The 25104-nt window shown below is 39.9% G+C and overlaps 1 long non-coding RNA gene across 2 annotated transcripts in view; it reads left to right on the top strand.

Annotated features, from left to right (window-relative positions):
- The first annotated feature begins 6 nt into the window (after nucleotides 1-6).
- LOC108447558 overlaps nucleotides 7-25104 on the top strand; it is a 134520-nt gene continuing 109422 nt past the window's right edge. Inside the window, exons 1-2 of one of the 2 annotated variants that reach the window (XR_001863196.1) lie at nucleotides 7-3203; nucleotides 11970-12071. This is a non-coding gene — a long non-coding RNA (uncharacterized LOC108447558). Of the gene's footprint in view, nucleotides 8801-11969; nucleotides 12072-25104 lie in introns of both variants that reach the window. The other variant, XR_001863195.1, reaches the window with a different exon arrangement.

Here is a 25104-nt window from a genome sequence, read left to right as displayed (position 1 = left end):
TCTTTCCCAAATGCTCCACAAGCTCTCCTGGGCAGTCCCTGTGGCACAGTCCATACTCTGGCCCTGCAGTTGGACAGGTGGAACTGCTGCTAAGCTAATTGTGATATTTTTTGACTAGGTCATCTCTTGCTCTTTCCTGTACCCTTTCCTCTTGCAGCTTTCTTGTTCTCATTGTTCATTGGCTTCTCATCAGCTCTTCCCTTTTCCGTATTAGGTTTACTTGCTGTCACTAAACCAAATCCATATTCTGCCTCCCTGTACCCCCATTCCCTTTCATATGACACATTGCTCTGTGTGTGTGTGTGTGTCTAACTCCTGCCCTGTGTCATGCATCCTCCTGCCACTGCTATCTTATCTTGCTCTCTGGAGCTCCATCTAAATACCAGCTGTACACCTGGCACTCTCTTACGTGCCTCAGTCCCTTGAATATCTCAGAGACCTCAACATCTTTGTGTCTTTGCCATGACAGCTCTCCTGAGGCTTTCCTTATTTCCTGTTTTGGTTTCAGACTCTGCAGATGTTTGTCATTTCCAGGCCTTCTCACTTTTCCACCTTCTTTTCATACTTGGGGATTTTTTACCTCCTCTCTTGTCCATGCTCCTTCTTCATCCTCCCAGCTTCTCACCATCACTTGCCTTTGTCAGCACAATTCTTTGGCTTGTTTTCAGCCATTCACATTCATCCCTCAGCATCCATGCTGACAACCCAGTTGATCTCAGTTGATTCTATTTCTGTTCAGTGTGTGGCTCTGACTCACAGGCCAGAGGAGTGATCTCCTCTTGTGGATGCAGCTCATCTCTCAGATCAATGCTTTCCATGCTACCACCTGCTTGTCCAGCTGCATCTCGTCACCAGCCCTCCCATTATTGCAGTCTGTGCTGCTCAAGGACAAGCAGCCTCAGAATTGTATTGCCTTTCCCTTTGCTGTTTCATGAAACATAAATTACCACTTCCAGGCTGTTTGCATCTCTTCCCCTGGTTAGGATCATTGCCCTTATCCTTACTGACTCTGCTGTCACACTTCTGTAAGATGCTGTGTGTGTTTTCTCCATGCTGGCTTTTCTGTGCTAAAGGCTTACACAAAGCTTCACAGTTAGGGATTTGTTTTCTAGAGTACTTAAATTTACCTCTACCTAGGCTTCTGCTGACCACACACTTTTGCTAACTAAACCAACTCTTTCCTTGTGCTATTAACACATACTTTTGCTCTCTAAACTTTGTAAAGCAGAGGCAGTTTTCTTGATCTTTATTTTGATAGCATTCAACGTGTTGGGCCTTTGCCAAAATAATCCCTAAAATGGGTAAATTTCACCTTTAAGAGGAGATAAGGTGGGGTGGAAATCACTGTGGTAACAGGTGAAATGCATTATGTGTTTGTTAAACAATTAGCAGCTGTTCAGTGCAGTTTTGGGGAGTTCTTGTGGAGGAGATTCTTGTGTGAATACAAAACCAAGTTAAAGGTATGAATTTTAAGTTATTTAAAAGTTTGTGAAATCTAGATGCTTTCGTGGGGGCTGTTGCTTCTGAGCACAGGTATGCACTTTGAATTAGGATTCTGTGGATGATAAGAAAGCAAAGTCAGGTTTAAAAAGAATCCTATGTTAAGGTGGATGTGCAATCCAGGAGTTTGTGAAAGGTTAGAGTACAAGAGGATCACGAAAGGATTTGTTAGATAATAAAAGGATTAATCATTAAATAGTATAGTTATACTGAAAAAGTTTCTGATTGAAGTTGGTGTTGCTGTTGTGTATTTCACTGTTCCCCAGTTCCAGATCATTTCAAAATGTATATTGAGAGTTGAGGAGCTTGGTCTCTGTTCTGAGAATGGACTGTTATATTGGAATGGGCTGTTAACACAGTAAAAATAAAGAATGGGTAATATATTTTTGAAGTTGCTCGTGTGAATAATGTTTTGTTTTGACCATGTAAAATTTAGAGGAAAATTGGATCTCTTTTGCTTCAGTGCTTCACAAGGAAAACACGGAGATGGAGCTAGGAAACAATGGCTATATTGGGTAAGAAAACTAGGAATGCAAATGGTGAGAAAAGACCTGTGAGACCTAAAGCTGGCCAATCTTGCAGGTCTGAGAGATGGCACAGAGAGAGAGCTTAAATGTGTCCTGTGAGTCAGAGAGCTATAGTATGTGAGGCAGAGATCTGTGCAGCACCAGCTGTAGTCCCTTGATTTCTGCATTGCTGAAAGTACCTGATGCCCAAACTGCACAGAAGAAAAGCCCTGTAACAGATTTTCTGTGCAGCAGCTTTAACTTTTCCTGAGGGAGAGAACATACAATCTGGTTTGCCAGCTATGGTGATAACATCATCTAGAGGATTTAGCCACCTAAAAATTTATGCTAAGTACTTAGGAACTATTTGAAAGAAGAAAAGCCTAAATGCTGCTGTACTCCAATTATTTTTGTCAGACTTTAAGAATAACTAAGAGTACAAAAGACACAGAAGCCTTTCCTGTATTTCAGAGTTAGTAGTTTTCTGTCTGATGGTTTGTGGACTACTAAGGGCCACGTGATCAGAAAAAAGTCAGTGACAGTAAGCTGTGAGCTCCTGTGTGGAGGAAATGGGACTGGCAAATGGAGAGAATGTGTAAACTGTGGCTCTGTGCTGTGGAATTTCTGAATCTGTCACAGGGATACAGTATCAGGAGTCGGGGAAAACCATACCCAGGTGCTACTGATTGATGAATCAAAAGCTGAGTGGGAAGCCACGGCAAAAGCTGGTCATGGTCCATGAGCAGCCCCAGGCAATAGTTTCGGGGTTTCTGTGTGGAACTCGCAGACACACCACAAGCTGGCAGCCTTTAGCAGCCTCCCGGAGGTCAGTCCTAAGCAGCCCGAATTGGAGGTGTGGATGTGGCTGCTGGTTTGTTTCTTTGCGCGGCTCCATTGCAGGGCCAGCTCTCTGGATCCAGGAGCCTGGAACCTCAGTCATGTGCCATGCTGGGTTTTGCCAGTGAAAATTATCTGTAGTAGGACCCAGTTCAGAACATTTCTGGCATAGTTTGGGTGGTGTCTGGCTCATTCTCTGCCTATAGCAAATTAGTGCCTGCAAGGAACGTCCTTGGGCCAGGGGGATTGCAACCAGCCTTTTACCACAAATGAAAATGAAAGGCATAAAGAGGACAAGCTGAGAGAGTCCTGTGTTGGAAGAAAGCGTGCCCTACCCTGCGGACTCTACTGTAGGAAAAGGTAGCTTTTCTCAGCTTTCCCAGTCCTGCTTCTTTTTCAGAGCAGTATAAGAAAGAAGCATAATTTCTCCAAACTATTTTGTAAGCGCAAATTTTTCAGGGTATAGGTGTTGCATGTTGTGGCCTTGTATTTTCCCTTAGTTTGTGGTTTACAGGTTTTTTCGCAAATTCACTGCTTTTAGGGTGGTATGTGTGGAGATGACCATTGAGATTTCCTGGTCTCCTAATGTTTGGGTTTAGGTTGTGAACTCCCACGTTCTGGGAGGGAAAGGGAAGTAGAAAACACAGCTGTGTGAAAACATTTATTTTGTTGTGGTATTTTTTTCTTTTTCAGTCAGCTAATGATTGTGTTTTATTCTCATTCTCTGCAGTGCTAGGTCACTGCTGCCACTGTTGTGGGCAAACGTTAGCTGACTGCAGCCCAAACATTTTACAATCACACTCACTTTTCATGGGATATGAATGCACAACTGCATTTGACTCCTTTGTAAATCCATGCTGTAATTATTATTATGTATGCAAAGCTTTAGAAGCATTTAGTCATCTCTTGTTTAAAGCAACTGTTCTGATCATTTGGTTATTAAGCTTTTACTACATTGCCCCTTGATTTGGTGAAGCATGAAAGCTTCACTGTAATACTGAATTGAAGTCAAAGTTGGATTCCTCTAGGAACATTTATTTGCAAGTGCTGTTGAACTGGGATATCGGCTCTGTGTTTTGTTTAATCTGTGTGCAAGGGAATTTGTGAATAAGAGCTGTGAACCAGTTACTGGATGTGAGGAGACACAAATGAGCACAGTGAAATGTGTGTGGGAAGCAAATTGATTTTCAACTTGCTAGAATCATTGAGCTAAGCGTTTCACTTCTAATCACCTAAACATGAGTGTATGTGTCCTCCAGCAGTAAGTTTAAGAGATTTCTTGACAGGAAAATTTGTAAGAATTTGTATTGACACCCTCATTGCTTTTCTTTCAGGTTTGATATTGGGGACCGTAATTGTGTCATGCATGAATTGGCAGATCTCCACTGAAATCATGACTGATATGAGTGGAGCCATAATGCTTAATGAACATATTCCTATTTCCTCCCTCTCTCCACACAGCTGGTATTAATGTACTTGCTTATTAGATCAAGACAGTGATATAATGTGGCAAGTGGTTGCAGTCCAAGGTTTGCCAAGTCTCCGAAGCTGAGCACTTGACAGGAGATACTCTTTGTACACTTGTGAATAGAAATTTCAGTTGTAACATTTCTGTATTTTTTCCTTTTTTTTTTTCCCTGAAAAATGTTTTCTCACTTGTTACTTGATTGCAGTAACATATACATTAAATTTACTCAGCGAGTAGTCAGACAGTGGTGGGAGTACTGCAGCTCTGGCTGTAACAGCACGAGATCTCCTGCACCCATCTCTGAATTGAAGCTGTCATCTACACTGCCCAACCTGTGCTGCACTGGGCACAAATACTGTGACAAAGCTTGCCCTGCAGAATCACAACTGAATCTGGAGGTGCAATGACACCATTTGTAGGAGATCTTAGGGAGAATGACTCTCTGCAAGGCTGAATGCTCAGCTATTAGGGCTTTGCCTGGTAGGTGGATACACCTTCCCAAACTGACAGTGTAGGGAGAGTAAATTACATAGTCAATGAGCGTTACATTTCCAAGTTATTTAGGCACTTTTCCATTGAAGTTGCAAGGTGCCTGTCTCTTACAGATCAATGAGAACTAAAATTCCTCACCAACAGAGGAACCTGGTGTTAGTACCTGGGTGCTAACTTGAAAACATGAAATAGCATTGGCACTCTTCTTCAGCCATCTTATGGCTCTACGTCCACTTATATTGAATTAATGTTTATTTTCTTCTGTTTTCTTACAAATCTTTGAAAATGAATCTTCCAGAATTTGCCTACAACAAAATGAACCCCCTGATTTTGGGTAACAGATAACCTAGCTCATGTTTATATATATATATATATATATATATATATATAAAATCTGGCTATTATTTGTATTTGAATGTATGAAACCTTCAGCGACTGTGATAAGCTCTTTCTGTTTAAGTCACTGTTACGAGTGGTCTGTGTTGTCTCCTGGTTACTATAAAAGTCTTGATGTAATTCTGGTTTCCAGAGTTACAGATCCATCAATTCCATTTGTAATTATGTGTGAAATTACTTTGTCATTGACTTTCCCCCTGCTTTTTCCTTATGGGAAAAAAAAACAAAACCCAACCCAAGCCACACGGATTCACAAAACTTTTCTTATATGTAATAATATTTTCTTTACTGACACAGTTTTTTTCATATTGATTAGAAGTTCCTATTCCTTGGTTTCACATGTCTTTCTCAGAACTGCTTTAAGTTGGCATTGTACTGATTATAGTACTGCTTAAATGATAGCTGATGATAAATATTATCCTTGCACAGACATTGGGCATCTTCATGTGTCATGTCTGCAGACCAGTTTTTTTGCCTGCACGGCAGATTTTTGTGGCTGTGAGCCAGGAATTTTAATGAAAGAAAACATCAAAGATGCAGAAGAAATGAGAATATTAGTCAAGGAAGATACACAGTGATGCTCTCTGATAACCCCTAGTAATTGACATTAGAACTATGTGGGAGCAACTTAAATAAACATCTGGACACTGAGTTTAGACATTTCCAGTGACAAAACCCAGACAGATCTTCTGGACTTGCAATAATAAATATTTCAGTGCAGTCCACATGAATCAACTTAGAATTCTGTTTTCAATTATTCTAGTTTTATAAATATATCATAGTTAATTATTCAGGGATACAGTTTCTTTTGAAGATTAAGGAATTTGATGTTTGCTTCATTCACGTAAAGTTCCATTTTTTATTTGTATCAAACTTACTTCTGTTTGTACAAAAACAATAGTGCAAGCTTGCCAGAAGCCATTAAAGTAGAATGCAACTGAACTTTTCCTGGGGTGGAAGGGCCTTTTCTGAAATTCCTGGCAGTGCACTGTACTTCATTCCAGTTATGATAACACTTAAATTGTGCTGAAAAGAAAATGATAAATAATAATTTTTAAAAGTTATTCTTAATATTTGAAAGATGCTTTCTTTATCTTTTTTACTTTTGGTAATGTGATAGTGCTAAGAATGTGGTATCCCTTACAAACAGTGAAGAGATATTTTTATCCACCGAAGTATTTTAAAAAGGTAGCAATGAAGCGACAAGACTGAATGAAATACTGTTTGTAGTCCAGATCTGATCCTGGTATTACAACTGTGATGAGTCAATGGCTAGCAAAAGCATGCTCAGTTTTTGGTTTTTCTCTATGTTCCTTAGAGAAGCCTCTACTGTGGGCTATAATTGCAAAACCACTTACTTTGGGAGGAGTGAATCATGTCTCTGAGGTTGAACAGTTATTTCCACATATTATTAAAACTACTCCATTCATTGCAGTGAAAAAAAAAAATTATAATTTTGAGATGATCTGTACCTTTGTTGCTGGGTGCCCTGGACAAAATGAAGAATTCTTCTGTAGCGTGTTCAGGATTTAGTAATCTTCAATTTCCACTTTCAGTTTAATTTATGCTTCCCCACAGCCCAGCCTGTCAACATCAGCACATTTCTGCAGTTTCCTACCCTGGCTGTCACTAGCAGGAGCACAAGTGTAAGCTGGCTGCCAACATTATTGAGTCACTGGCTGAGTTGTGCTATACCACTGGATTAAGAAAGTTTTAGGGGACTACTGTGCTAGTATGAACTACAGGTCATCATCCCTTTCAGAGGTGGGAGAGGCAGACATGTTGAGTACAATTCAGAAAGTCTCTCTTGTGCTAGCTGACAAAGTTGTTCCTGTGTCAGACTGGGCTCGTGTGGCAGTTCAGGTTAGAAGGGACCTGAGGAGAGCTCCTGGCCAGGCTCCTGCACAAAGCAGTCAGTTCTGAGGCCAGATGATATTGCTCAGGGCCTTAATCCAGACTGGTTTTGGAAACCTCCAAGGATGGAGACCATGCAATCTCTCAGGATAATCTGTTCCCAAGTATGACTGTCCTCCTGTGAGGCTGGGAACAAAGCCTCTCTTGTTTCAGTTTATGCCTGGCTCTCTCTTTTGATGATGACCGTATAGGTACTGGAGAAAGCTGTTCAATCGCCTTGAGGTCTCCCCTTCTCCAAGCTGAACAGGTACACTGCTGGCTCAAGCAGCTTGCTCTTTACGAAGACCCTCAGAGCCCTTTCAGCAGGGCTACTCCACAGCTTGTCATTTCTGGGCAAATCATAGGCATGTTAGAAAGTTGTAGGCTGACAAGTGTATTGTATTTGGTTCTGTTACAGCTCTCCCAAATTAATAAAATATGTTTTCTGCTTTCATATTTTGGAAACAAAAAAAGTAACCTAGACTCAGATCAGGGTAGCCATGCTATCCGTAACTTCACTGTTAATTAAAACAAGGCAATTTGTGCTATGTAACCCTTTCTACACACTATAAACGTGATGGATAAGGAAGCACAGTGAAAGCCATAAATCAACCTTGAGTTTGATAATCTAATAAGAGCATGTCTTTGGCAGTTTCACCTCTTGCTCGTTGATCTATAGCTTAGTAGTTAATTTTCCTTAATTTTATCCTTGTATTTATTAGAATACCTAATTCTTTATTGCTAAAACTATGCACCGGAAACTTGTAGTGTTATAGTTCAGAAAGTGCAAACTACTCATTGTTACAGGAACACAGAGGAGGAAGACAAATTATTTAGAGGTTTATAACTCAGAGAGGTGCACTTGAGGAAGGACAGGGAATAAAGTGGAATGGATAAATCTAAGGGGAAAATGTAGGTTGTGAATATTAAGCAGATCTTGTAACAGAGGAATTATCTGTTGAATGATCTCCCATGGGAAAGTGTTCAGTTCTCATGTGCAGGTGCTCACAGAGCACTGACTGCAGAGAACAGCTCTACACTGAAGGGGTAAATGGATAATTGTGATGTGGGGATGTGCTGCTGCTGTGTGTGTGCTGCCCATGCCATGACTGCAGCATTCCCCTCTTACAGGGCAGCCACTCTTTGCAGTTGTATTCATAGTTAAAACCTGAGGGTGTGGTTTGGACATCTTAACTCTCATGGAATTTAAGGGAGATTGCTCATCAGATCTTGAATCTGAAATACACTGACTAAGAGGGTTTGAAAACATCTTTTGGTATTTTTATTGACAGCCTTGCCTGATCCTGTATCTGTTCCCATTGCTTGAGGAATACAGTTGGCCTGTTTGTAGCTTCTGACTAACAGCTTAACTCCAACTCTAACACAATTTTCTGTGGATCTATGATGTTCTGTCAAGCTGATATCATCATGTAATTAAATATCTAGTTTTGTCATGATACTTTAATTAAATATCAGACCTCCTTACGGAGCTTCAGAAGACGGGAAGCACACAAAGTGGGAGTTGCGCCCTGCAAGTCACCCCGGACTGGGGCTGTGGAGAGGACCCCAGCTCGGGGATTGTCTGTGCGGGGCGGCACAGCCCGGGGTGACGGGAACCGGAGCGGCGGCCGGGCTGGCGGCGGGTCCGGGGCTGCTCCACGCGGGAGGAGATGGCGTGGCCTCCCCCTGAGCTGCGAGGAGAAGTTCGGTGAGAGCTGAGGAAAAACTTTAAATGGGCCATAGCCTGGAGATATTGTACTCTCCCTGGCTGACAGCCTGGGCCTGGAGCGCAGCCAGGGAGGGCGGAATGGGGCCCTGGGGGTCTGCAGATATGAACAAAATAAATAACCCCGCGCAGCACCTCTTGCGCGCCCGAGCGGCCACGCGGAGCCGGCAGCGCCCTCCTCTGCGCGGCCTCCTGAGGGCACCGCGCAGCCACGTCTGCTTTCTATTATTAAAAGAGGGAAATGAAGGGGGGGAGGGGGAAGGACCCGCAATGTAAACACTCTTACAATTGCTGCGGAAACTGGATATAACCAGGTTATTCAAAGGGAAAAAAAAAATAAAGCCGTCTGTACATGCCAAGTTTGCCTTCACATCTGTTAATTGTAAGGGGACGATGAAAAAAAAAAAAGAGAAGAAGAAATCGTGTTTTAGAGCCTAGTTCGGCAAAGGCCGTGAATGTGTACTCTCGAAAAGAGGGTTAAATCTGCTCGTGTTCCATGAAGTCCTCACACATGCCGGTGGCCGTGGAAATACACCGTGTTTTCCTGGGCTGTGCGGCGGGAGCAGCGCCGGCCCGGCCTCCATGGCCGGGGTTCCACCAGCCGAGCGCTGAGGGCGTCCAGCCCACCCTTGGCCGGGGAAGCGTTATTGTTGTATTTTGGTGGCCGTGGAAATACACCGTGTTTTCCTGGGCTGTGCGGCGGGAGCAGCGCCGGCCCGGCCTCCATGGCCTGGGGTTCCACAGCCGAGCGCTGAGGGCGTCCGGCCCACCCTTGGCCGGGAAAGCGTTATTGTTGTATTGTCAGCACTGTGTTGCTATTATCCTGTCAGCAATGTACGGTAAGAAGAAATGAGCCCTGTTTTGAAAAATTTAAAGGACAGAAAATGCCAGTGTTGTTGCTACTATTGCATTTTAGGAGTGTATTGTCTTACTATAACATTATTACGTTACTGTTATATCATCCACACCATGACATTTCTGAGTTCAGCACAGTATTTTTAACAACAAATAGTAAATCGTTTATCTCAGAAAATCTTTAGTTGAGTTTAGCATGGAGACACGTTTAAACGTCAAGACAAATCTGGTTTAGGCTCTGCATGCTCACATGTGGGCCTATCTTTGGTGGCCTATCTTAGAGAGCCACGATCCACTTCTCACTGAAATTCTGATTTCAGTAGGAAAATTTAAAAAGTCAGAATCGTTAGTTCAAACTGCAGTGTTCTGGTTTCTTGACTGTTACTTGAAAATGTCATCCCATTAGAACCACAATGGTGTCAATGCCCATTATTTTGCTGGGAACATTAAAATATTCAGTAGGGTTTGGGGGCAGTTTTGTTTGTTTTGTTGTTGTTGCTTTTTTCTTTAACACTCTATCACCTGAATCAATCATACATGAAAATCTTGGGTTCAGTTGTATAAGCTGAGTTTCTATGCCTGAAATCTGGGACATCAGCCCTAAAGGTAAATTATTTTTAAAATTCTGTCACTTATAAAGAATCCAATGCTTCCTATGTTTACAAATAAATAAATAAATCAGCCAGTTCCCATGATTTTCTGTTTGGAAATTGGCTTAATTTTTACTGTTTAGAATTGTTAATACTGAAAATAAATAGAGCAGAGGAAGAAAGCATATTCTGTGCCTGCTCAAATGAACTCTTAAGATATTTTGGTTTTCTAAGTGGTCTTTTAATTTTAAACAACATCCTATTCTTCTACAAAGATTCCTTTCATTACGTTGTTTAGATGTTTTTCTAAAAGGATTTTTTTTGCTAAACTTTATTTGTCAGTAGAATAATAATTAAAATGTAAATAAATGAATACTCAATAACTGGAAAACCTTGCACACACACACCAAAAATGGTTTAAATAACATCCTGTAAAAAGTAGTCTTTACTGCATTATTGAACTGTTAAAGTTTTAAGATACAAAGCCATTATCAAATTATGACACTATCCTCCTTTCTAACATCTTTAAAGGTACATATTTTATAAGTAAGTTTACATACATATATGACACTTGGAAGCATTTGAACAAGATGCATTAATGTAATCTTTCAATGAGGTTTTGTGCATATTGCCTTGCAGAGTACTTGGGGAGCATGAGTATTTTCGAAGATATCTGTGACATCTGTTCTTAATATTCTAACATCTTTCTTCCATGTATGTTTGATAGACAACATATTTTTGGCAGTCTTTGTTATTAGGATTGCCAAAATGTTGATATTGAGTGCCTTGGTTTTCCGTGAGTGCAAGCCAGAGTGAGCCTTTTCAGAGGCTCATCTCTGGAACCAAGTTTTTTCTAGAAAGTCATGTGTTTCAACATTCTTTTTAGGTAATCAGAAATAGATTTGTAATAGAATAAGGAAATTATTTCTGTTCAGGAACAGTTGTTCGAATATGTTCTGCTCCGTCATCTTTATTTCTGATCTGTGTATTTTTAAACATAACAGTGTGTTAGAATTCCGTCCAAGTACCAGGCCATGGGATTTTGCTTCTGTAGATCCTTAACTCTCCTAAATGCCCATTGTAAATGCATTGATATGAGTGTATAAATGGCATTTAATTGAGGGATTTTCTGAGACTGAGATGTAACAGTGTTGAGCACTGTGCTGTGCAGTTTTTAGAGCTCTGAATACAGCATGAAAGGCACAGCCATGAGTTAAGTGCCAGGGCTTCTTATAAAATACGTGAGAAGCCCCCTCTGAAAGATCCGTGTAAAGTCCAGGTCACACCAGAAAGCAGAAAGAGAAACAGTAAGGGGTACTCTGGATTAGCAATCTGACAGGAAATAAGGTTCCTGGGTATTTCTTTTCAGAAGTTAAGTGACTTTCATTTCTCTGAAATCACACCATCAAATGATTAGGTGTCTGTAGAATTCAGCTGGGATTAAATCCTCTTATTGCAGAGCCTGTTCCCTTCTGTTTGTTGAATGTCTCAGAAAAATTCATTAGCCAGGGGCCTGCAAACTGCTCTCTACTGGTGTAAGTTTATGTCCTCAGGGAAAGCTGTTACCCAGTTTAGCAAACCTCAGGGAAAGGGAGAACATGGGTTTAAACCTATCTGATGTGTTGAAGAGAAAGATTAGTTTCCAGTTGCTCTTCAAAGCATTATTTTGGTGAAGAAGCAGTATAACTCACCTTTTCCTACTCTAGGAAGACAGACAAGGCTGCTGCTACTTTTTCTGAGGAGGCCAGTGTGAGAAATAGGAATGTATTCTGGATTAGACATGAGTGATGACTACATGAATCCTGCTGGTAAGTGCTGAACTGTATAGTCCTCCCATGTGGCATGTCAGAATGTATGTAGAAGCCAAGCTTTAGGTTTGAAGAAAAATTCAAGGTGATAACTGAGGCATAGATCCTTCCCTTAGAGAACAGTCAGGAGAGGGTTTCCAATCCTGTCCTGCAGTTTTTAACCTATGTGTGATTTTCAAAGCAGAACCTAAGTGGGAGCTGTGTGTGTATCAGCTTTATCAATTGGACCTACTCACCTAAAAATGTTGGAACTTAGTCCTGTGTCCAAAAATTAGTGATGGAGATATTTTATACAACAGATACATGAGCCAAAGGTCTCCTGTTTACATCTGTTTCAGAATCTGTAGAAAACAACTGTGAAAAACTCTTGCAGACACTGAAATCCTGGCTCTGTCAAGGTCATGGGGGCATTTCATAACAACTTAGATCAAATCTTGTAATGTGATATTTAATTTTGACTGTGAAGGTTTCGCTTATAGAAATATTGTGTTGCTCTATGTTACAAATATTTATTTGCCAAATTAGTTTTTATTTATAATCCTGTAAATTCAATGTAACATCAGTGATGAGAACATTGCCCCAGAAGTGGAGAAACAAGTGCCCACTCAATCATTATCACCCTGACTCACTCCAACTTTATTAGAAGGTTATGTTGTTTCTTCCCCCACGCCCCCCAAACTGCTGTTACCCAAACTGAGATAGACACACCTTTCCTGCTGTAGAATGAAATCCTTAGACATGAGACCTGTAGTAATGGTTATTGTTCTATGGCTCTATGGATGGCTATGAATTCTTTGTTCAGCATGGGGAAAGAACGTGCTTTTTAATGCACAAGATACCAGCAAAAATTTTTCTTGAATTGCTTGAATAGTGTCACTGCCATGTGTCACTGTGACAACAGACACACACATCAGAAAGTATTTCTGACTTGGTTTTTTTTGTGTACAATTCTCATAGTTGTGATATTTTTATTCCTGCCATAGTTTAGCTAAATGTTTTGTTTCCTATAGGAAACAAATGATACTACATTTTCAATATTACTTTTGGAGCACGGTTTCTTAAATCCAGTGTTTTGTACTATGTGGATTTTGGCTTCAGCTGCCACAATTTGAGGCGTTTATGTGCAGTCAGTATGAACTAGAAGTGCATCCTGATACACCTGATCCTGTGTGTCAATCTGAGCTTTCAGATTTGCAGCTGTAAGAACAAGTCTGCAGCATTTATGTAAGGGATAAAGCCATCTCCTGAAGGCCCCTTTTATCTCCTCCCTGACGTTTCCTATAATATATCCATTACTCACTGACCTTAAATGAAGCAAGTGAATATTGATACAAGATAATAAATATGCAAGCAGGCATGAAATGCGTCTGAAAAGCAGAAGAGCAAACAACAAGTAAGGGCCAAAGGAGGCTCATCCCTTTGCAAAGATGTGCAATTTGGCTTTCTCTCAGTAGATGTCAGCAGCACTACAAACTTGCCCAGTTCACCGCTTCGAGAGCCCTTCTGTTTACAATTTTTATTAGTTCACAATTTCAGATTTGCAAAGGAATATCCCATCTAAACCAGTGGAAACTATTGCCCTCCAAAGTGGGTTCAGAGACTTCTGTTCATCATCTTAGAATAATATTGTATTCTCAGTAATGCATTTTTTTCACAGAGAACTTAGAAGGGGCTTATTGCTACATTTTTAGAATTTTCTGAACATTTACCTCACATTTGCCCTCCAGGCAAATGTGAAGTAATATAAGATGTCTAATATTTTGCTTCTTTCTGTGAAGTAAATCAAAACCGTGGGAATGTTTTCATATAATTTGATTTACTCCTGTCTCCTACAATACATCTTCAACTCTGTTCAATTAACTCTCTGCCTGCTATAAGAAAAGGGTGCAATTGTATTTTGACTGAAAGCAATGGCAAGTGTTCTGTTGGATCTGCTGGGAGTTGTCAGCCCCAGAGGAGTTCACAACCACAAAGGAAGGATGTGGAAGGAAGTTTCTTGTGTGTAGAATTTTGTGTGTGTTTGGCAGGGAGAAAAAGGGTTGTTTATTTCAGTGTGTAAGGAACATTCATTTTGCTGCATATTATAAAATAAACAGAAATATTTCAAAATCACCATGTACATGAAATGGGGACAAGAAGATAAACAATCCAGTGTTTATTTGGTTAGAAATGAAGAAACTTCATTATCTTCTGATTCTCACAGGAGGGGTCTTTTCCTTCATCTGATCTCCTGCAGGAATCTTTAAAATTTTTTTGGTTTACTGGGTACTTGTCAAGTGTGGCAGAGTTGTACTTTAGGAAGTTAAGATCATACTCTGAGACAGAATCAGCCCAGAAAGCAGCATTGACCACTTTTCCACATGTCTGTCACCATCTTACTTGCAAGAGCACCAAAATGAGCAGCCCTAAGAATAAGATGCCAGTTCAGCCCCAAGCAGTGCTGGGGACATTTTGTGTGGCATTTTCTTGTCTGTAGGAAAATAGGCTGTGACTGTTTTATCTTGACTGCAGGGCGTGCCTACACATGTTGTAAGCCAGCTAGACCTGGCCAACTCCAGGGCCAAATTTCTCTAACCAGAGATGTTTATTTCCACACCTCCACCACCCCTCCCCAAATCTGGAGGGGAATTAGGTGGAATGATTTTAACCTGGTGAAGGGAGATAAAGAGCTGTGCTCCCCAACCTGTGTTGACTACTGTCAACAACACTGTGCAATTATCACACTCTTGGCAACATTGTAATTTATTTTCCATGCTTCAGAACCTTTTCCATGTCTTCAGAACCTTTTCATTTCCTGTGTCACAAGCAACTTTACTGTGTGTTGCTTCAATCTGTAGGTTGGGGGCCGCTAGTATGTTGTACTATTTCTTTTATATTTGTTCCCCAAATTCTTTATCCTTCCCTGTGATCTGTTCCTTTTGGTGTTCTTTCCTTTAATGACCTGTCCCACTTCACAATCATCTGTTCCTGACCTTTTCAAGTGGGCTTTGATCATTTCCTGCTTGTCAGTTTACCCATTCTGTATCAATCCTTTTCTTAACTGCACTTTTTTCATGACTCCACTGGAGTGGGCTGGGAGATGCTCTCTGGCAGACCAGCACTGCCAAAGGAATAATTACTAGTTCTAGGGATGGATCCAAAACACAGGGGAGCCAGCCCCCCACATGAGCCCATTGATGTCTGGATCTCAGCTTGGGTAGATGAAGGAGACAAGGAGAAGCAGTTTGCCAAACTGAACATGAGGTACATGGCTCCAGGGTGATGAGGCAGCAGCAATGCAAAGCAAATTTTCCCTCAAGGCATCTGTTAGCAGCAATTTGGGAACTAAACCAAATGACCCCAGTGTAATGCTGCTCTGCTCTCTCCATTGTTCTGGGGTTCTTTCTTACTTGCATAGCCAGCAGGAGCAAGCTGGTGGCTTTGGCTCTCTCTCTGACTCCTTTGGCTCTCCTTGCTGAATGGATCTGTTTCTGCCTTTGTTGTTCAGCTGTTCAGCAAGTCTCTTTCTTAGGTTTTGGCTTGCTCTACAGGGTATGAAGTAGGGAATGCTGAAGCTGCTGCTTTGCAGACATTAGATTTGGAGGGTCAGTCTTTGCCACTTCAGACTGAAACTGGAAGAAAGAAAAATCGTGTCTAGTGTCTGCATGAATGTTGTGCAAAAATGTCTTCCTAGCCCTTACTGGGGTTACTGTATTGTTAATTATGTTCTGAATTTGCATCCGAGAATATCAGCGGGTCATGAGCTAAACACATACCTGTGGGAAGTTAGGCAAGAATTGTCTCTATGTTACAGGGATTGAAATCAAGGTGCAAAAATAATACGGGTTAGCTCAGAGTTTATACAAAGGCTCAAGCAATTTGGCAGCAGAGTGACAGGAAATCTCCCCATCTTCAGATGGGGATAATAATGACAGAGCCAGAAGTACTAAAAAAAGTGTAGTGCCAAACACTGGGTTAGTTTTCATTGTCTTCATGTAGGTCTCCTAGGAAACTTCTAAGAAACGAACTTTTGCAAAGAGATTGGGCATACAGCGATACTGCTGGGTATTTTGGGATTGTAAATAATTGGTGTTTAAGTCATAGAGTAAAAAAATGAATGTTCCTAACTTCATACATGCTGCAGTATGAAAGAAGAGATGCTGACTTAGTTTAACATCATTCTTGTGACAACTTTTTCAAGTCATGATTGCTTCACTGGTGGACTGGTTTAGTTGAAAAGGGAGGTGGTGGCAGGTCTGAGTTTTCATTTAAATATGACTTGACTGGAAGAGCCAGCATAATTTTTTATTAATACTAACAGTGCTAAACATAACATTAAAGCAAGGTTTAACTGTTATACAGTTGTATACCTATTGTGAAAAATAAGACCTTTCTGCATGTGCACAATTTCCTGACACTGATTTTGAGGCCTTATGTGCATCAACAATAATGGACCAATCCAGCCAAAATTTGCTTCCACAGCTGCTGGTCTTAGGAAGTTCCCTGGGCCTCCTGTGCTCTGCAGCTGTGGAGGCTATTCCCTGCTCTGAACCAAGGAATCTCCCCTCTCCTGTGACTGCAAATGCTGAATGAGACATCCTGTAACACCCTGTTCAGAGGGGCAGAGCTGACAGCTGAAGGTCATCCTTGGCATTTTAGTCTTTGTAGATAATGACAGCTGGTGCATAGCCACGAGCAAGGAAAAAGTTCATTGCCCAAAGGTCTTAGGGCTGGTTCTGCTCCAGAGAGAGTAAGGAGGAGAGATTTTTAAGTAGCAGTTTAAAGAAAAAGTTATCCGGCATATTAGAGTATTGCAGCATCTTAGGTGAGTGTAAAGGGCCCATTTCTGCACATACAGTAAGAACAAAGCCAGGAGAACTGCTATGTGAAGTGTTTCTTAGAGAGCCACGCAAAGCTTGCCTACTTTCATTCAGCTATAAAACTGTCGGTTGCAATTTTCTCATGAATTCCTTAATTTGCACCTTTGAAATGTTGAAGCCCACTTACAGTTTTGCAAGTGAAACTTAATGGTTTCAAGTGAGTTTCAATTCGAGCTTTTGACGTTCTTGTTTGAACCTGAAACTCAAAGTGAAATTTAGGAGTCACAAAAGCACATATAGAATATAGACAAATTGCAGGAAAAATTCACAAGAACCTGAGCAAACCAAACTTGCAAAATTTCCCATAGCTCAGGCTCTATCTGTTTTTGAAAATTATCTTAGTCTCCTCTTTGTTATGTGGCTGTGGAGGCTCTAAAGGTAGAGAGACTGTGATGGTGGAAGCTGTCAGGAGCAGCACTGTCAAAGAACTGCAGCGTCTTTCCATGGTCAAGTGCTTCCTCACATGGAGACAACAATTCATCCAAATCCAAGTTTGTCTTCAGATTTCATACATGTATTAGAAAGGCAAGAACAGTTTAAGCTCTGTGGATAATGTGTAACTGAAGCTAAAGAGACATGGTTTGAAGCCTGTTTTGAAGCAGGGAAGTTTTAGTAACTGATCTGCCGTAAATGGGCAATTAAAAAGAGCTAGGTGGTGGAAAACCAGATTAATTATGACGTTTTATCTAATTTCCAGCCCTGCAGCACTTTTGGTTGGAAAACAGACAGTAACCATGCTTTGTTATTGCATTAAGTAAATAAAACAAACCCAGAATGCTGTGGTAGCTTCTTGATCTGTAAAGTATACAAAGCTGAAACCAACACATGCAAAAATGATCACAAGAAGAGTGAGTGCAAGCTGAAAGGTTGGTGATACTAGCTCTCTGCAATGCACACAGCTAACAGATCTCAGCACTGAGAACTCAGCTGACCTCTGGGGAATTGATAGGAAGTCCTGGCTCTGCTTGAGTCAATGGGAATTTTGCTGTGGACTTCAGGGAACTTCACAGAGTAGTCGTTGTTGGGCAATATATTGTTCCTGACTCTTAAAACCTTGCAAAATCTCATAGTTGGGCAAATAGGCATTTTTAAGTGCTCTGGATCTTCTGTCTAGCACAAATGGGAAATTAAAGGCAACCCATGTTAACTAAATCTGGCTAGGCTCCTGGTAGTGATAGGCTATCTTACCCATGGAAATGAAATACAGAATGTAGAAGTGCTGTAACTGGAAGTGGTCTTGTGTTATTCATTCTTTTTATTTGTATGTTCTGTCACCTTGCTTTGCCTGTGCTTCCACCTTAACTGCTTCAGTGCACACAGGCTTTGGCAGTACATGGAGGAAGGACTATCTTGTTTGGTCTTTAGGCATTAAGGTCCACATCTTAGCTCCCATGTGGGCCTCAAGTGGTAGTTGTGATAATTGATATTCAGTTATATTACTCAGATAATTTAAAGTCTGTTAAGTAAACTGGTATCTCTGAATGTAACATTAGTAACAGGGAAATGCTGTGTTCAGCAAGCAAATAAGGATTAATTTTAGGGCCCTGTTCCTGGATGTCCTTAGATGTGTGTCACCATCCCTACAGAAGATACAATAATTTTTCTCTCTTAAGAATATCCTTTTGTCAGCTTTGAATGCGTAGGCTGCCAATGTTGTTACAAAAATTTTTATTCTTTTCATTCTGTTTGTTGAGTTCTTCCTGCTAAGTCAGCCAAAAATTTATTTTCACTGTATGTGAAAGGTCTGACTGTTTTCAGTAGATTATGTTTGGGGGAAGGTAAAATTTAGTTTATTGACCACTTAAAAGCTGTGCATTCATAACCAAAATGGCTGGGGTTCCTTGTGTCTCCTTCCCTTGTGTCTCTTATCTCTGCAAAGCTTTGGTACAAGGATGAGATCTAGAGTCCTTTGGAGGACTTAAAAATAGAAAAGGAACATACGGTGTTTATTTCATTTAAGTAAGTCTACCTAAATAAATGTACAGATGAAATGGCAAAAGGCTGGCAATAAAATGGCATGAAGCCTGAGGTATGTATTTCTTGTATAGCGTGTTGGTAGGGGCCCTAAAAGAGGTCCCTGTGTTCTTTTACAGCCAAAGCTGTAGGTAAGTCGGAACTTAGGACTAAACTAACAGCATTAGTACCTTCCAGTTATATGTTCCTGTGGTGGGAAGGGCCTTTCTGAGGAAAAAACAACACTTCATTTAACAAGAGTTTGAAAATCACTTCAGCAAAACACAGCATTCTTAAGGTGATGTGCCAGGGTGAATTGACCTTATAAGGTCCATGTAAGGAAATATAATGGTATTATTTCCTAATATTTTTAACTGTAGCTTTTTCCTATAGAAGCTCCAAAAAGTTTTAACATCTGTAGAGGAAGCAGCTGGGATCTTGGATGTAGGGACAGTTTGCTACACTAGTCAATAGATACCCAAATTAAGATGCCACATCAAGAACCTTTCCCTTCAGGAAAAAACAAACAAAATAAAATGTGAGATTTATTTCTGTAGTGCCTCACCTGGAAAAACTCTCTGATGATTGTATTGTGTTCATAAGTTTGACACAAAATCAGCAGAGTGTTGCTAATGGTGTAGGATTTAGAACATTAATTTAAGACACAAAAGTAAGCAGGAAGAGAACTGATTGCCAAGGGTGTAGGATTTGCTTTGCCAGTGTTGTAACCAGCATGTGAGTGCTCTGTCTGAAGCCTGCAAAGTGGGCACATAATATAGCTACCCACAGACTATGGGTTAAATGCCAGCTGTGGTTGGTTCTTTTTTTTTGTTTCCCCCACGTATAGCTGAATAAGGAAAATTATATTTAAGCTTGTTTTAGTTGGGAATATGACACATAAAAAAATTGCCAGCTTATTTTCCCAGCCTTGCTTTCTGCAAAAGCCCAAATAACTTTAGTTGCCTCATAAATCCACAGTGATTACAGTGTATTTATTTATTATTATCTATGCAGACACAAAATGACCTCAGCAAAGAAGCCAAAACAATTCCTTGATTTTGGGAGAAAAATCGTTCAGCCCCCAACTCTCTTCCACCCACAGGCTCCTTCTGAGGGCTGTGACTTTGTCTTGTGCTTCAGCATGAACTCTCTGGAGTGTGTGGATCTTCCAGGTATGCCATCAAATGGAGTTTGTATTGAACACGAGGTGCTTCGCTTGAATGCTCCCTGTAAAATTACCTTTGTGATTTTCAATATATGACTAGTTAGTTATGTTTTATTATTACACAATTTCAAATAATATGAAATTTAAAGGGATAAAATACTTTCTGAGCTGTGTAAGGGGAGCATGGGACCATGTTTACTTCAGCAGAGAGCTGAGTAAATTGTTGAGAGGCATGATAAAATAGGATTGTACAGCCTTGGAATTCTGTGTGCATTGATGAATGGAATACAGAAATATGTTCCATTAATTTCTAAGGGATATTAACTATGTATTGATGAAAGGGCCTCAGTTCTGTTCAGTGTCATGGATGATATAATCGGAGATCATTAAATGAATTAGCTGTGTTAGGTATTCCACCCAATCATGTTTTGCAGTGAAAATCCCAGTGTCAGAGCAGATGCTCATTTAATGAAGTACCAACAGTGGCCATTTCTTATAAGGTTAGGCATAGACCCTCTCAAATTTTGGAAATTGGCAGCTTAAGAATATCTTGTGCTGGGTTATTGTGGCATACCACTTTCACAAACCGATCAAATCCCTTCCACAGGACACTCACTTTTAAGTCCACATTATTTTGTTTGTTTGTTTCATTTTACATGGTACTCCTACTTTATTCTTTTATTCTGAAAGATAATGGCTAGTCATTCCCTGTTACACAGTATTTCTTTCCAAGTTACCTCATTTCAACTGAAATGTTATTTTATTTTGTTTTCCACTGCACAGAAGCTTTTTCACATCTGTCATCTCTTTCTAGAAAATATTTCAATCAAATTATCTAGAGTTAGAAAGTACCAAACAATCTCTGTGTAATACACTCTGCCCTCCACTCCATTGGCAGAAAAGCAATGAGTGGATATAATGTGCTTTCAAGGCTTAAGAACAAGTGTTTAAGACAAAATATAATTACAGATTGAGATAAAAAAAAGTGACATGTGAGATGTGCTTGCCAAATTTAGATCACAGCCTAGTAAAGTGATATTTAAAACAATAGTGTATCTAGAAAAGGGATTTCTGTTCTAGATATTTTGCACCAGAACATTTGGTCAGGATCAACAGGGAACTCCCAGTGTTAGGCTGCAGGAGGTGGGGATTTGTATGAGCAGGGTGGGTAGGACGTGCCTCAAAGAGGAGAGTGGGTGCTGTTGAGAGGGGATTTACTGGGCAGGCAGGTTCCAGAGTTCTGTGGTGATCAGTCAGGGTACCACATAAATTTCAGACTTTTATTAGTGACTTTGGCATAAGAAGATGATGTTGAGGAAATTCACTGATGATACATACAGTTGGTACCTATTGCTAATGCAGAAAGGGAGGGAATTACTTACAGGGAGAAATGGATGACCTCGAAGTTTGGACTGATAGGACTAGGCTGAAAGTTAATGGAATGAAGTGCAAGATCATGCACTTTGGGATCACTGACAGATTCTGATGTAAACTGGAGCTTATTGTTTGGAAACAGTGGAAGAAGGGACATATCTAAGTATTAGGAGGTCACTGGATAGCTAGTAGTCAGCAGTATGTTTCAGGCACAAAAGGCAAATGGAATGTGAGATTGACAGAATCTTCCCAGTTGAAATCAGTAAGTATTTTTGCCTGACAAGGCATGATGAAGCTGTATCTGAATACCATGTATGACTCTGATTTTCCTTGTTGAAAAAAAGGGGAAATCGAGATTCAACAAGTCTACAGAAGGGTTACTGGGATCATGGGAATGATAAGCTTATCTATAAGAAGAAACTAAATTGGCAATGGTTTATTTAGCATAGCAAAATGAAATTTGAGCTGTGATTTCAATCCATGGGAGAAAATATCAGAAAAGCCGTGCTATTTAAAAGACAACAGTTAAAAACAAATTGATATAAACTGGTCTTGAGGAAATATGAGCTGCAGTTTAGGTTTCTAAGTAATAGAAGAGCCAGATTCTGGAACAAACATAATGACATGGAATAAGAACAACTAACAGGTGTTACTATGGAGCACTATGCATTTATTAGAGGAATGATGCACTTTCCTGAAGCTGAAGCTGACCCAAAAGTCTTATGGAGAAGCTTCATAATTTTTTGCTTGATCCTGAGTTATTCCTCTTTGATTAGTGCTTGAATGGCAGTGTTGTAAGGAGTGTGTAGAAACTGCATCAGATTTTATTTTTGATTGTGATTAAATTGGTAATGCCTTAAAGTATTTTCACTGTAGTAGGTCAAATCTTCATGCTGTGGGGAAAACTACCCTTTCTGGAAAGCCACAAAATTTAACAAATACTTACAGTTTTGGAAGTGAAGGCATTAATGCTGCATTAAAGGTCATCTGTCATTACCCTGCTGAAAGACTAGTAAATCGGTGTGCAGAGCTAGAAGCTGCTTTACAGTGCCATCATGTATTTCAAATTTCATGGTTATAATTTATCTTTCTAGAATGCTAATTTTCCCACCAATTAATAGTACAAATGGCATTCTTATTCCACTTAATGCATTTAGATGGATAAGAGGTTTTTACTTTCCAATAAAAATATTTCACATTCCCAGTTTAACTCGTGTTTATAACTTGCTTAAAAATACATTTGTTAAAGGCCCTTCTCTGCTTCCATCTCTGAATACCCACGGACAGAAGATATTGTGAAGCCAGAATAATTTTCTGTGCATAAAAAAACTCTCTTAACTTATACACAGACAAAATCTTGTTGATAAACTTGTTAACATATTCGTGGTCTAATCAGAATGACGTAGTATTCGAAGAAGAATCTTTTGTAAGTATTTCCCATTCATAACAATAGAATGCAGCAGTGTATGAAAATAAATACGCTGCATGGAAATTCATGTAGATGTCAATCAGTGGTTTATGTTCTCTGATCAAGTGGTACCTTTGAAATCCTCTAAAAGCTGCTGTAATACTCCTATTTCAGAAGAAAAACAATTGTCCCCCTGGCAGGATTAAGCCCATGACAGTTCTCTCCTTACCTCTTTTTTCTCTTGGTGTGTGTGTCACCATAGGTTTTTAAAGCCCATTTTTTTTGAATGCCAAAACTTCTCTCCTTTTACACAGATGTTTCATTTTAGAAACATCTTTTTCAATGAAAGTAAAGTAGATTCAACCTTCGGAAAGTGGATTGCCATAAAATAGATATCTGAGTAGTTGCAACTGAAATTTAAGTTCTGACTGAAACAAAAAATTACACCAAAGGGGCTTTTAAATTATTATTTATGTGCTAATTGGGTAAAATTCTTTTTCATGCACTAACGTTTGTGCAGCTGTGTTTGTAATATATCTTGAAAAGTTACGCGTTACTTTAGATGCTATGCTCCTCATGGTTTTAGGAGAACTTCTCTTGAAAGAAGGGCTTTTGTACAGGGAACTTGCTATCCTCATTACTCACAGGAAGGATGGTTCTCTTAATGTTTGTCTCAAAAAAAAAAAAAATATCATAGAACCCTCAATCTTAAAGTTGCATCCTGCTTTGACACAGTAACGGTTTTCTACATGAAGCACTTATTTTCTATGACTTCTGCAGCTGGGAAAATTCTTGAATTGTGAAAAACTTTCTGTATATGTACCAATGTACCGTAGTCCAGATAAATGAGTGACACTCTTGGTCAGATCTTCCAAATGAAATGCATAATCACTGGGTTTTTTTACTTTTGCAATTCTACTCTGTATGGAATGTGGGTTAATGCATTCTGACATTTTCACACATCTCTCCTCTACCATCTTAATCTGACTGCATGTTTCACAAATAATCTGACCTGTGTGCAGCTGTCTTGAAGTTTTTGGCATATAGGTCGTGTAACACTTCCTTAGTGAATAGTTAAATCAAATGACTGTTTCTTAAGGTCATCTATATAAGGAGAAATGCCTTACTGGATCACAGGAGCTCTGTGGCTCCAGCCCTTCCCACAGGAGACACCCTATAGTGAGTGCACAGGAGCCAAGACATTTGGTGTGGTGTGTTGTCCTTACACTCCCCCACACCAGAAGTTGTTATATGTGGATATTGGTATGCAGACTGCCAGTAATTGTTGGATATTATCCACTTACAGACCTATTGTCCATGAATTTGTATAATCTCTTTCTGAACCTATGGGTACACTCTGACCTTACCATCTCCTGTGGTAGCAAGGTCAGGGATTGTATTGCCCACTGTCTAAGTACTTTATCTGTTTTGTATTACATGTTCATTTAGTGCCTCCTAATGGCCTGAAAATGGCAGCATTTTTGTGAATAAAATTTCTACATTCATTTTTCACAGTTCTTTCATAATCTTGGGAATCCTGATTGTATTTCCCCTTGATCTTCTGTCCAGATTGATAAATCCTAGACTTTTTGGTCTCTGCTTGTAAGTCAACAGCTGCAAAATATTGATCACTTTAGCTGCTCTCTCTCTACGTCCTCTACTTCTACTATTTATTGTTCAAGGTGCAAAGACCAGAACCCATATAATTTCTCATGTTGAGTTAAAATCTGATATTGCTGATTTCCCTAAGGTTGTATTTCATCCTCTGATGGGCTTAATAGCATCTCATCTTTGGTGCTTAAAGGTAATGGTAAAATCACTGAATTTCAATTCTCTAAGAAAATGGACAGTGCAGTAGAAGGATTAAAAGTAAGTAGCATAGGTGCTGACAAAATAAAACCAGAGAGCTAAATATATAGTTGCTTAGGCTTCTCAGAACGAATCAAGTTTGACTGGATATGGAACTAAATTATCTGAACCTGATAAAATAGGAGAGTGGAACCTATATATGTGAAAATGGAGGGTTTGGTAAAACTGGCTATATCTTTAAAACTTATTTTTAAATTAACACAAGTAGATTGTATCTTAATGAGAAAGCTGCAGCCATCTATATGAAACATGGAAATAACTGGATTATTTTTCATGGCTTGATAAGGCAATTGCAGACTAGCTCACAAAATTGCTCTTCTAGTGCCATAATCCTATGACATGAAAAGGTGATAAAAATGTAGCAGTTTTGAATGTGACCTCATCATTGTAACAGTTCATATTTTT

The sequence above is a fragment of the Corvus brachyrhynchos genome, unplaced genomic scaffold (assembly GCF_000691975.1).
Source record: "Corvus brachyrhynchos isolate BGI_N302 unplaced genomic scaffold, ASM69197v1 scaffold200, whole genome shotgun sequence".
In the NCBI taxonomy this organism is placed as follows: Eukaryota; Metazoa; Chordata; class Aves; order Passeriformes; family Corvidae; genus Corvus; species Corvus brachyrhynchos.
This window is presented reverse-complemented; position numbering and strand designations above follow the sequence as displayed.